We start from the raw sequence: 13,867 nt of genomic DNA, 5'->3' as shown, positions 1-13,867 counted from the left end.
CTGGGCTTTGGAACAGTCCCTCCATTCAGACCTAGGACACGTGGAACTAAACCATCTCTCTGACCTTCAATGATGGCAAGAGGGGAAATAAAACCCAGAAGCTACTGTAGCACAGATGGAAGGGCTCTGGATTCAGACTCTAGAATACAGTGTTTGCTCAGGAGTTCCAACAGCTTCGCCAGAACACAGCTCAGGCTGTCGGAAGCATTCAGTGACATCACCCACAGAAAATACAGAGCAGAGTGCCTGCTCCAAACAAACAGCAGCTGACTTGGACTGAGGGCTTACTCTGCTCAAGACCCTTGGCTATATGTTTTACATGGATTAATTAAGCCTCCTAAAGAACTTAAGTGATAGCTACTGTTATTCCCATGTGCAGATGAAGAAACTGAGGCTTGGAGAAGTGAAGACAGAGAGCCTAACTATAAACTTAGGCAACCTGGTGCCAGAATTTACCACTTCTTCCTCGCAGAATATGCAATTAAAATGTGAGGTTGGGCCCGGGGCGATAGCGTAGTGGTTAAGGTCCTTGCCTTACACGCCCGGGATCCCATATGGGCACCGGTTCTAATCTTGGCGGCCATGCTTCCCATCCTGCTCCCTGCCTGTGGCCTGGGAAAGCAATCAAGGATGGTCCAAAGCCTTGGGACCCTGCACCCACATAGGAGACCTGGAAGAGCTCCTGGCTCCTGGCTTCAGATTGGTGCAGCACCGGCCATTGTGGCCGCTTGGGGAGTGAATCATCGGATGGAAGATCTTCCTGTCTCTCCTCCTCTCTGTATATATCCACCTTTCCAATAAAAATAAATCTTAAAAAAAGAAACATTAAGTTTTCTGTCTTCTATTGCTCTCTTTGGATTTCTTTTCATTTTTCCCTCTTTATCTACTCTCTTCTGCTCCTTCCCTCCTCAATTGTAAGGAGGTAAGAATGTATTTTATCTGTGGAACAAAAGCATCATCATTAATATATTTACATAAAGGACACCATAGCCTACATATTAATGTGCAATTTCCTTTGTTTTTGTTCAATTGCATGCCAGTATTCCACAGAGGGCTTTCCATGTTAATTGAACCTATGTAGTACATTTATAATATTATTGAATCTGGATGCGCTATAATTTATTTAAACATTTCCTTATTGGGCCTGGCACGATAGCTCAGTGGCTGAAATCCTCACTTTACACAAACCAGGATTCCATATGGGCACCAGTTCGTGCCATGGCTACTCCACTTTCCTTCCAGCTTTCTGTGTGTAGCCTGCAAAGGTGATGGAGGATGATGGCCCAAAGCCTTGGGGTCCTACACCCACATGGGAGACCCAGAAGAAGATTCTGGCTTCTGGCTTGAGATTGACTCAGCTTCAACCGTTGTAGCCACTTGTGGAGTGAAGTAGTGTACAGAAGATCTTTCTCTTTATAAATCTGCCTTTCCAATAAAAAATAAAATAAATCTCAAAAAAATTTCTTTATTGGTGGATATTTAGTTTATACCCAGGAATTTCCTCCCCCACTCCCACCTCTATTACAAATAGTGTTGTAATAAATGACTTTGAGCATATTTGAGAGTATATTTTATAGGGTGGCGTTCTTAAAAACTCCTAGGTCAAAGGCATATAAATGTTCAAAATTTTGGCATAACCAATTTGACCTGTACATATGCTGTATAGCCACACTGGTACTGCATAAAAACATGCATGTGACTTTTCTTTCACAAACGTGCCATTATCATTTGTTATTATGAATTTCTAGAATCTTTGTTAATCTTATAAGTGCAAAAGTTGTCTTTCTTTGTTACTTCGACTTATTATTCTTTGATTATTAATGAGATTGAGTATGTTTTCATATATTTCTTGATCATTTTTTTCTGTTCTGAATCATATGATCTGTTTTTTTGTTCAATTGGGGGATGAGTTGGCAGTGAAAGGCTAGAAGAATCTGCTGCAGAGTCAGACTAGGCTTCACATTCTTCATCCCATTTGGGAATATCATGGAATGTGTCACGTGGGATGGTTGCGAGGACCAGATATAGTTACTGTTCACTGGAATCTATAGTTTTCTCTCTAAGTTGAAGAAATTGCTTGAATAGTATGTATGTTAGCCCTATATCTGTGATATTTGTTGTTCCATCTGGATTCAATCACTAATTTCACAAATATTTATTGAATTCCACAGTGTACGAAGTGCACTAAGTTATTAAAGATACAGCTGCATAGAATTGGCACATCAAACTCTTTAAAAATGAAGATTGTCTCTCATTCTTTTGGAAGACATTTTATTTATTTATGTTTAAAGATTTGTTTATTTTTATTGGAAAGGCAGATCAGGTCTGTGGAGAGAAGGAGAGACAGGGAGAGAACTTCCATCCACTGTTTCACTCCCTAGTTATCTGCAATGGCCCGAGCTGAGCTGATTTGAAGCCAGGAGCCAGGAGCTAGGAGCCAGGAACCTCTTCTGGGTCTTCTACATGGTTGTAGAGTCACAAGGTTCTATTGCTCTCTCAGATGATAAGCAGGGAGCAGGATGAGAAATGGAGCAGGAGGGACTTGAACCAACACCAAAATGGGATGCTGGCACTTGCAAGTTTAAGATTTAGCCATTGAGCCATCATGATGGGTAGCTGAGGTAGCCCTAATGTCACCATTTGTCACATTAGAAACTGAGCTCCCATGTCATCATCTCTGGGGGGGGGGGTAACTGCCAAATGAATCCCCTCTTCTGGACTCCCACATATTATTTCCAGAATTGATCACACTATACTAACAGTACCTTTCAAGAAAGATTTATTTATTTGAAGGAGAGAGAGAGAAAGAAAAAAAGAAAGAAAGAAAGAAAGGAAGAAAGAAAGAAAGAAAGAAAGAAAGAAAAAGAAGCGGGGGGGGGGGGTGGAGAGAGAGAGAAAAAAATACCACACTATCATTGCTACTGCCACTCCCTGGCCCAGGAGACTCCACTTTGCAAGAAAAGATAAATGGAAAGCTGTATTAGTCCCATCCTCACCACAGTCAGACACTTCTTCCGGGTCCCCCATGTGGGTGCAGGGGCCCAAGGGCTTGGGGCATCTGCTGTTTTCCTAGGTGCATTAGCCAGGAGGTATACTGGAAAAGGAGCAGCCATAACACAAAGCAATACCATATAGGGTGCCATATTGAAGGTGGAAACTATACCACAGCACCATCCCTTTAATACTTTGCTTTATGTTTTCATCCCCCATCAGACTCTGAGCAACTTAGTTGAGAAATAAGAATCTGGAATCATCAGTGGTAGGGTTTGTCAGAAATGATTTCCACATTCACTCCTATTTTCTCTGATTTTTCCACACAGTCTACCTATACCCAGGAAAGGCACTATAAATATAAAAACCCACAGATGTTGGCAGATGTTTCAGCTGACCTAGAGAAGAATGTGAAATGCCGGAGTGGAGAAAAGTGTCTGGGCCTTTCAAGGTCCCTGAGAAGGGAAGATGCTTAGGTTGAGCTCTCCCTGTACTATTCTTAGTTTAGGTGATTATAAGAAAGTGGGTGCTTTTTGCTTGACATCGCCTCTTCTTTTGGGAAAGATATTTGTTTCTCTTTGTGTAGTTTGTTTCCATTTTGGAGTCACTGTAGTCTGAAATGGGGGAGTAAATTCTAGTCCCAGGTGCTTACATGGCACTTTTTTTTTTTTTTTTTTCAGAGAACACGTCCTTATTCCCCTAGCAGGGTCATCTTTCAGGGCATCAAGTCTAGAACAATTTCTTAGTATCAAGGTACTTTAGAGTGAGCCAGCCTGATAAGTATTAAGAAAATAATTTTAGGGCTAGTGCCATGGCTTAGCACACTGATCCTCTCCCTGCAGTGCTGGAATCCCATATGGGTGTAGGTTTGAGTCCTGACTGCTCCACTTCCCATCCAGCTCCTTGCTAATATCATGGTGAAGTAGCACATGATGACCCAAGTCCTTGGGACCCTGCACCCACATGGGAGTCCTGGAAGAAGGTTCTGGCTCCTGGGTTTGGCTTGGCATTGGCTGTTGTGCCCATTTGGGGAGTGAACCAAAGTTTGCAACATTCATTCATTCATTCATTCATTCATTCATTCTCTCTGTCTTATACACACACTGACTTTCAAATAGATAGAATAATTAAAAACAGGAAAAAAAGACAACAGTTTTACTTCTACTAGTAAACAATCATTTCCTCATGGGAGTTGGGGGCTTCCCAAATATAGCATCTGTGAAAAGAGCTTAAGCCTCATGATCTACTCTTGATCTTAACCAAAAGGCCAACAAGCAATAAGCCTCATGATCTAAATGGAGGTGGCTATAGGCAAGAAAATATGGGGTATCTGTTCAAAATTTCACCATCATACTGAATTCCAAATTTTTAGGGAGTTAGAATTTGTCTTAGGGGAAGACCTTAGAATTTTAACTGCTGTTGGAAAGCTTTTAGATGAAATTCAATTCTTATTCTTCAACAGAGTATTCAATAAAATAAAGTCATATAGATTCAGTGATTATAGAAAGAACATTAACGGCTCTCCTGTTGCTAAACAGAAAGGAATCAAGAATGATGCCAAATCCTCTCAATGCAATATCTCGGGGTGGGGATGACGAATTTACCTGGAACAGGTAAGCCTCTAGAGAATTTATAGTGAAGAAAAACATTTTGAGTGTCATCAATGCATCAATTCTTTAACTTAAGCCCCAGGCCTGATTCAGTGTAACTATCACTGCAGAAAAATCACTATGAATGTCATGTGTATTGCAAGCATTAAACAAAAGGACGATCTTATTAGTCATCAGAAAATGAATGACAGAATCGTTGTAGTGGCTCAAACAAATATTGAATTTTCCCAATTCAAGCCTCATCTCTTGCTTGGATCAGTCTCTTCACTCATCTTCATATTAAGAATTAACAATGGACACAAGCAGTGGGGGCAAAGTGAAAAGCTCCAGGGCCACTTCTGAGGGCTCTGAAGCAGAAGCGACTGAACCCCCAAAGCAGCCTTCAAAGAAAAATCAGAAGCAGGGAAAGTGAGAAAAGAAGACCATATGTAAAGATTATAATTCAATGATGTTAATATAAGTATCTATATGACAAAAATGTGACATTCACATTTTGTGATTTTTACACACCCACATACACAAATTATATATAAATTTATGAGAGAGAAATTATGAAGTATGTTTCTCTTTCTGACTTAGATCGCTTAGCTTAATGATTTCCAGACCCTTCCATTTTGATGCAAATATCAGGATATCATTCTTTATGTGGCCAAATACTACTCTGTTGTGTATGTAGACCACATTTTCTTAATCTGGTCATCCATTGATGGACATCTAGGTTGATTCTGCATTGTTTCTGCTGTGAATGTGGCTGTAATAAACATGGAAGTGCAAATGTATCTGTTATGTGCTAATCACATTTCCTTTGAATATATTGCAGTAGTGAGATAGCTGGGTGTATGGTAATTTTATTTTTAGTTATTTTTAAAAAGCTTCATTAATTTTTATTTGAAAGCCAGAGTTACAAATAAAGAGGCAATGAGAAACAGAGAGGGAGAAATCTTCCATCTGCTGGTTTGCTCCCCAGATGGCTATAATGGCCAGAGCTGATCTGATATGAAGCCTGGAGTCAGGCTCTTCTCCCAGGTAATCAACATGGGTGCAGGGGCCCAAACACTTGGTCCACCTTCTGCTGCCTTCCCAGGCCATAAGCAGGAAGCTGGCTGGGAAGTAGAACAGTAAGACTTGAATCAGCATCCATATAGGATGCTGACAGGTGGAGGGTCAGTCTGCTGCCACCATGGCAGCCCCTATTTTTAGGTTTTTGAGTAACTTCAATACTATTTTCCAAAATGGTTGTCTTAATCTGCATTCCCACCAATGGTTTATTAGTGTTCCATTTTTTTCCCCTGAATTTTTACGAGAATTGCTGTTTTCTGACTTTGATGATAGATGTTCTAATGTGGATGAAAGAATACCTCACTATATTTTTCTTTTACTGTTCTATATTCTCAAACCCCCAACTGAAAAAATGCTTTATCACTTAAAAATAGTTGAAGAGAGTTCTTGCTTATTAAAATTGTGTGTTTTTTAAATTTTTCTAGATTGATCACAAAAGTAGTGATTTTGTTTTATTTTCAGATTTTGTGTTATTTGGTAAATTAAATATCTTTGGTAATTTCTTGGTCATTTGCATTATTTCTTTATACTTTAAAAAATACTTTATTTATTTATTTATTTATTGGAAAGTTGGATTTATAGAGAGAAGAGACAGAGAGAAAGATCTTGCATTTCATGGTTCACTCCTAAAATGGCTGCGATGGTCCAGGGACATGCTGCAAAGCTTAGCCAGGAGAGTGATCTGTCCTGTTCTGTGCTCCATCCTCTGTTTACAAGGCACTTGATGTCCCCAACTGGCCTAGATGAGCTGGGTGTCATGTCCCCTGTGTGCATCTCAGCATACTGTCCACTTGTGCAAGGATCAGCAACTGATGATGCCCAGTCCTGAACACATACACTCCAAGCAAGAGCCACATATATTGTGATTTTTTTCTGTGGTTGGGTTTGAGTCTAGTGATCTAGCTGGGGAGTCCTCGAGGGTAGGTGAGGGATCTGAGACATAGTGGTTTAGAGACATAGTGAACCATACCAGGCTGGGTTGAAGCACTTGCCATCACGTGCAAGATTCAGGAATGGAAATGAGCCTGGTAGGAGAATTTTGGGGACTCCCCTGCTGGGTTGCAGCTCCCACTAGTGAGTGTGAGAGTCTGGACTGGGGGCAAACTAGGCTGGGCATGGCTGCAGCATCCTTCAGCATGTCATGTTTCTTTGGGGTGTGGGGGTGGGCCAGGTCAGGCTAGGATTCAGCACCTCCTGGCTCCTCCTCCCACCATCCCCTCCCACCTGAGAATCAAAATGGGTGTGGGCCAGGCCAGAGTGCGGCACCTGCTGGATCACATGAGAGTCGGGTCTGAGAGTGGGCCAGGCTGGACTAGACCGTAGCACCCGCTGGTGAGAGCCGGAATGGGTGTGGGCCAGTCAGGTTAGGACACAGTACCCATCAGTGAGTGCCAAGATTGGGGACTGCTCATACCAGGCTGTGCTCCAGTACCTGCTGGCACATGAAAGATCCACACAAAATCCTGGGCTGGGAGCGGGCCTGGTAGGAGAACTATGGGGATTCCCCTGCTAGGCTGTAGCTCCCCCTGGTGAGCATGAGAGCCAGGACTGATGAAAGGCCAGCCCAGGCTGCAGTAACCATGGATGTATGACCAGGTCTGGGGCCAGGCCAGGTTGGACCAGTCCACAGCACACTTCTGTGGGCATAAGCGAGATCCAGGATGGGGTAAAGGTCAGGCCAGGTTGGACCGCAACATGAGGCTTGGGGTAGGCCAAGCAGGGTTAGGCTGCTGCACCGGCCAGCTAGAGCTGGGACTTGGGGGTGAGCCAGGCTGAGTCAGGCTGTAGCATCTGCTGATGAATGCTGAGAGTGGGATTGGACCATTTCAGATTGGGCCAAAGTATCCACTGGCGTCCACAAGACCCAGGGCCGGGAGTGGACCTGGCAGGGGAACTTTGGCTGCTCCCTCACTGGGCTGCTGCTTCCATTCATAAGCCTGAGGCCTTGCGGGGGAGGGTCATTCAGTCTGGGGGCAAGCCAGGCTGGGTTAGGCTGTAGTACCCTCCAGCATACAGGAGAGCCAGAGCAAGTGCTGGCCAGCCAGGCTAGGCCAAAGCACCTGCTGGGAAGGGTCAGGACTGCGTACAAATCATGTTAGCCTGTACCCCTTGGCAGACTCAAGATGCAGGGCTGGGAGTAGGCCTGGTAGGGGAGCTGTAGGAACTCCTCTGGGAGGCTGTAGCTTCCACTGGTGAGAATGAGAGCCAAGACTTGGGGTGGCCCAGACTGTTCAATACTGAAGTAACCTTAGGCGTATCTGTGGGCCAGCTATGGGGGCAAATTTGACTGAGCTATGCTCCAGCATCCATGAGTATGCATGAGAACCAGATGGGGATGTGGGATGAACCAGGGTGTGGAACCTACCCCAGCACATGTTGACATATAGAAAGACTGGGGCTGGGGGTTGGGGTGGTAGGAGCTATTGGAGGTCACCCCAACTAGGCTGCAGCACCTGCTGGTGTGCTTGAAGACCAGGTCTGTGGTGGGCTGGGCTGGGCTAAGTTGCAACATCCATCAGTTCATATGAGAGATGGGGCTGGGGGCAGAACTAACCAGGCCACTGCATCCTCTAGTATGTGTGTTGGTTGGTGCTGGTGTCATACTGAACCTGACACTGCACTGGCTGACACACATAAGAATCAACTTGGAGGTTGTCTCAGGTGAGGAGTCCTTCCCCCCAGAAGTCATTCTTCCCCTGTCATGCATGCACTCATCTACTCTTACTACAACATGTCCCCCTTACTTGGGCAACCTGCAGCCCTGCTGCCTGGGAGCCAGGGCAGTGTGTCTCAGCCAAGCGTTCCCTGCCTTTCCACATACCTTTAAGAAAAATAGAATAGGCAACTATGCTGGCACATTGGTACAGCTATCATAAATTTGGCATTAATGAGGCCCAGAATGCCCACCAGCTACTGGCTGCTTTTCTCCCAGCAGTATTAGACTTGGCTAGGCATAAGACAATGTAGGCAGTTGCCTACATCTGGGGTCCTTATATTTTAAATCTCTGAGTAGACTAAACAGTTATTTTGATATTTTGCATGAAATAACTCTTCTTCCAAATAGTTAATGACTGTTTTGCCATTTACTAAGCCAAAATATTGCTGTTATTTTCCCTATTTTTCTTAGATCTGTTTGCTGTATAGTTTTTGACAATTCAGTTAATCTAATTTTAGTTTGTTTTATTTAAAGGGAAAAATGAAGATATAAATTAATCTGAGCATGTTCTTGGATACTTCCTTTAATTCTGGAATTGTTTTTACTGATGCTAGTTTAGATTATGTATTTTTAGCATTTCACATTTACATTTATTGCCGTTTTAAAGATTTATTTATATGAAGGGCAGAGTGATAAGGGGGTAAGAGAGGGAGAAGCAGAGAGAGGGAGAGGGAAAGTGTGTGTGTGTGTGTGTGTGTGTGAGAGAGAGAGAGAGAGAGAGAGAGAGAGAGATCTTCCATTTGCTGGTTTACTCCAGCCAATGAATAGCTGAGGCTGAGTCAGCCAAAGCTAGGAGCCAGTGTAGCAGGCATTCAAGCACTTGAAACATCTTTTATAACTTCCTAGATGCGTTATTAGGAAGGTGGTTTGGAAATTGAGTAGCCAGGACTCTAGCTGGCATTCTAACGTGGATACAGGTGTCCCAACCAGCAGGCAAACCCAATGAGCCACAGTATATGACCCAGTTGCTGGTTTTGATCTGCAAATATAAGTTAAGGTCGTTATGTGGAGTGGACTGCAGGGTTCCAGCACCAGTATAGGAATATGAATAGGTGGACATCTGAAAGGGAGAGTAGGGCTGGCTTTGTGTTAGTGTAGACACCCAAGTCACTTGGAAGTGGAGGAAAACTTAAAAGATGTAGACATAGTTCTTCAAGCTCTTTCCTCAAAATTAACCTCTGGCACCTCCCTCTAATCATTCTGTTTTCCATGGGGAGGATTTTGTTGGTGATATGCTTATCTGACATCCTCCCAGGCCCCTCTGGAGAGCTGGGGGAAGCGCAGGAAGAAAGGGTAAGGGTGGAAGAGAATATGGAAGTTCTGAAGTCCAGGTCCCTAGAAGAAGTAGGAGTGTGTGCTTGAATCCTGTGAGAAAACTAAAGACTAGACTCCAGACTGCAGAGTCAGTCTGAGAGCAGCATACTCATACTTGGGGGTTGTCAGCCTTGAGACTTATTTGAGGAAGTAAAATTCCTTAGGAAACACCTTCAGGATGTGATAAGGGCAACAGACAGGTGATTGTGGGAGGTTTGTGTTGGAGGTTGGGGAAGGGCATAGTGGTATGGAGGGAATTTAGAGACTACAATTCTGGGCTGGGGAATATGGGAACAGGGCTGTAGAATGACTCTTCCCTTTTGGAGTGCAGTGTGGTTGCAGTGGTGGGAGTTTCCAAAGTCTGGCCCCTTTCCTTCAAGTATCAGTTTTCTTCATTGCTTTCACTTATTTCTGTAGGTAGAAAGGGAGGAGGCAGGAGAAGAAGACAGAGCCTTCTACTCATGATTCATAAGAATACTACATTGCGGAAGCAGAGAGAGGCAGTAGAGGATATAAACAAAGATGATCTGTTCTGCTAAGGAACCTTGGTGTCTGGATCTATTAGAGTAATTTAGATATAACTGCAGATGGGTGATGCAGAAATAAAGGCAAGGGACTTGGAGCATATAGAGCTGGGATTAATCTCACTCAACTTTACTAACAGACTTTTTCATTTTTGCTGGAGGATGACTGTAGTCATAGATAAATGGACTGTGGTAAGGAAGGAGAGGAAGGGAAAAGGATAACATTTTCTAGCCCTTCCTCCCATATTCTGTGTTTTTCCTTTTCTCTCAGGGCCAGAAGTCTAGACAGGAAGCAGAGGTTGGTTACCAAGGAAACTGAAGCTAAGTATGCTTGCTTCATGCACTTCTCAGATAAAAACACAATCAGTATTCCAAATCAAGACCTTATGGAGGATGGGTATTAACTAAACAAACACATACTCCTTTGTCTTTTTAATTATTTCCCATGTGACGTGAACACACAACAAAATAAATTGGAGATTTAGTTGAGACTCACTCAATGGAATGGCCTTGAATCCTAGCCTGCTGCCTTCCATTTTCTCTACTGACTCTATGCTGCCAATCTCCCAATATGCCTCTTGTCTGAGTTTGATGGACTCCTTAATATAAATGTCTCTGTTCATGCCTCTTGGAGATAGAAAATATACACAGAAAAAGAAGCTGTGACTTTCATCCAGTGTTAAAAACAAAGATATAAACACCAACCATTGACATTTTTCCTATGAATTATCCTAAAGTCTCAGAAAATATAAAATGTCCAATGTCCAATGTCCAATTAATATGTATTTGTTTTAGGTCAAATATCAGAGTTCTGTGAAAATGTGTTTGAAATCCATCATTATTCTTTATACTTTGCTGCCCCTAGTGTAACAAGCACAGAATGCATGCTTTCCATGTAAACAAGTCAGAGTATAATTTTTCTATTTGAATGCTGTGTAATTTTTGAAATGATTACAAAGATCAATCTTGTTTATTTGATAAGCAGATAGAGAGGTAGAGATAGAGCTAGAGAGGTCTTCCTTTGCTTGCTCACTTCCTAAATGACTGCAATGACTGGAGTTGCATTAGGCCAAGTCTATAAACCAGGAACTCCATTTGGTCTCCCACATGGGTAACAGAGAACCAAGAACAGGAACCATCTTCTTCTGTTTTCTGATGTGCGTTAGCCGGAAGATGGATCTTGACCAAAGCAACTGAGACTCCAACTACCATTCTGATGGGCTGTTCGTAATGCAAGTGGCAACTTAACATGCTGTGTCACAAAGCCAGTACCAAAAGTTTTTATTTTTTAAAAAAGGTTTTATTTTGATGAAATCCAACTTATTTATTTTTTCATTCCCTGATTTCTGTTTTTTGGCCTGTACTACTATTGTATCTAAAAAACAATCCCCAAATCCAATGTCACAAGATATTCTTTTTAAAATTTTTTAACTTTATTTTTTACAATGAAGAGAAATTTGTTGCCTCATGGTTCTGAAGGCTGGGAAGTTCCAAATCAAGAGGTTGGCATCTGGCAGGGACTTCTTGCTGTAGCATCTGGTGAAGAGCAGCAGCGACATGCTGAGAGAGAAAATAAAAGATGAGTAAACTTTCCCTTTTATAACAGACTCACTTCTGCAATAACAAGCTCACTTCTGTGATAACAGTATTAATGAATTCCATCTTGTGGCTTAATACCATCCATTAACCTCTAGTAGCACCTATTAAGCATCCAGCACCATTGAACTGAAGATAAAGCTTCCAACATTTCAAATACCCTGAAGTGGCATGTACATACCTATTGGCTAAATAAACTGGTATGTCAATAACATGAAATACTACCAGGTAATATAAAGAAATTAACTATTGATACAGTCTGAACGAACCTCGGAAAAATATAGTAAGTGAAAAATAATGCCAACGATATAGATTGTGAGGCTCCATTCATGTGGCATTCTTCAAGTTATGAAATAACATAAAAACTATCTGTTTTACATATGTATGTAACTAATGTGTTGTATAGACATGACAAAATACCTATACAATGTATTAGTCCATTTATATGAAATACTCAGAAAAGGCAAATCCACAGGGAGAAAAAGTAGACTAGTGTTTACCTGGGTTTGGGGGAGGTTAGAGATAGAAATGGGAGTGAATGCCAAATAGTACAGACTTTCCTTTTAGATAATGTTGATGGTTGCAGAACTCTGTGAATATAAAGAAAAATACTGGATTCTGGATTTGTTGCTTTAAAGGGGTGAATTTTTGGGCCCAGCATGGTGGCCTAGCAGCTAAAGTCCTTGCCTTGAACTCGCCGGGATCCCACATGGGCACCGGTTCTAATCCCGGCAACCCCTTTTCCCATCCAGGTCTCTGCTTGTGGCCTGGAAAAGCAGTAGAGGATGGCCCAAAGCTTTGGGACCCTGCACCCACATGGGAGACTCAGAAGAGCTCCTGGCTCCTGGCTTCGGATCAGCTCAGCTCTGGCTGTTGCGGCCACTTGGGGAGTGAATCATCGGATGGAAGTTCTCTGTCTCTCATCCTCTCTCTCTATATGTGACTTTCCAATAAAAATAAGTAAATCTTTTTTTTTTTTAAAGGGATGAATGTTCAATCAAGTCTCAATACAGCTTTTACTTAAAATGAATAGATCATGTAGTTTCAAAATGACAGAAACAATGCAAAATAGGTAAAAATTTCAGAAACAACTTTGCCAGAATTCTGGAAAACAGACAACTAAGCAAGCCATGAAATACAGGGTTTTTTTTGCCAAAAGGATTTTGAAAACCCAGTAAGCATACATATCATGACAGAGTTCAACAACCGAAAGAACAGGTGTAGTTGTTTGGTCTAGCAGTTAGTACACCTGTATGGGTCCCATATCAGAGTACCGAAGTTCCATACTTACCTCTAGTTCCTGGCTCTAGCACTCTGCCAATGCAGTCCCATGAAGGCAGCAATGATTGGCCAATGAATTAGATTCCTGCCACCCATGTGGGACACCCAGGTTATATTTCTGGTTCCTGACTTTAATCAACCATTGTGCATATTTGGGGAGTGAAATCAGTGGGAAAGATTCTCTCTCTCTCTTGCTTTCTCACAGAGATTTTTCCAGACTGAATTTTTAATTAATTCTTCAATTTGCATAAGGGAAATACATTTTATGTGTTTCATATATACATGAGAGCATAATGATACTTTTGACCTTATCAGCCCTACCTCCTCAAACTCACTTTCCCTCCTTCCTTCCTTTCTTTTTTATTTTTTAATTCAGTGATATCTTTCTTACTATGGCTTTCTCTCTCTCCTTGTCCGTTTCCCTCTCCTTCAATCCCCACACCTCATTTATTTTATTATTATTATTTTTAATTTTTGCACGGACATGCTTTCGATCCACAATCATAGCCTTAATCCACAACTAAAAATGGCAGGCTCTACTGTTAGTTGCTGGGAGCCCTTGTGGAAGTATGGGAAGAAAACAATATGCTCTTCCTTTATGGGGTTAGATAACTTGCCCATCCCCTACTTGAGCTCCCGGACAGACTCCAAGTCGGTGTGGTCTGCAAGGTTCTCCCTCAGGTAATATCACCAGTGACATGTGATGCTATAGACTCTTTTCACCTTGCTTCAAGTAAATGGTGTCTCCCTCTTAGGCCCTCACTGCCACAGTGGCT

The 13,867-nt window shown here is 42.3% G+C and overlaps 1 protein-coding gene across 1 annotated transcript in view; it reads left to right on the top strand.

Moving 5' to 3' along the window:
- LOC121168158 (protein FAM104A-like) overlaps window positions 1–13,867 on the top strand; it is a 37,783-nt gene that overhangs the window by 2,484 nt on the left and 21,432 nt on the right. The window lies entirely within an intron of this gene.

Source organism: Ochotona curzoniae, unplaced genomic scaffold, assembly GCF_017591425.1.
Source record: "Ochotona curzoniae isolate NIBS_2020 unplaced genomic scaffold, NIBS_Ocur_1.0 contig_1274, whole genome shotgun sequence".
NCBI lineage: Eukaryota > Metazoa > Chordata > Mammalia > Lagomorpha > Ochotonidae > Ochotona > Ochotona curzoniae.
Note: the sequence above shows the minus strand (reverse complement) of the source record. Positions and strands in the feature narration are given on the sequence as shown.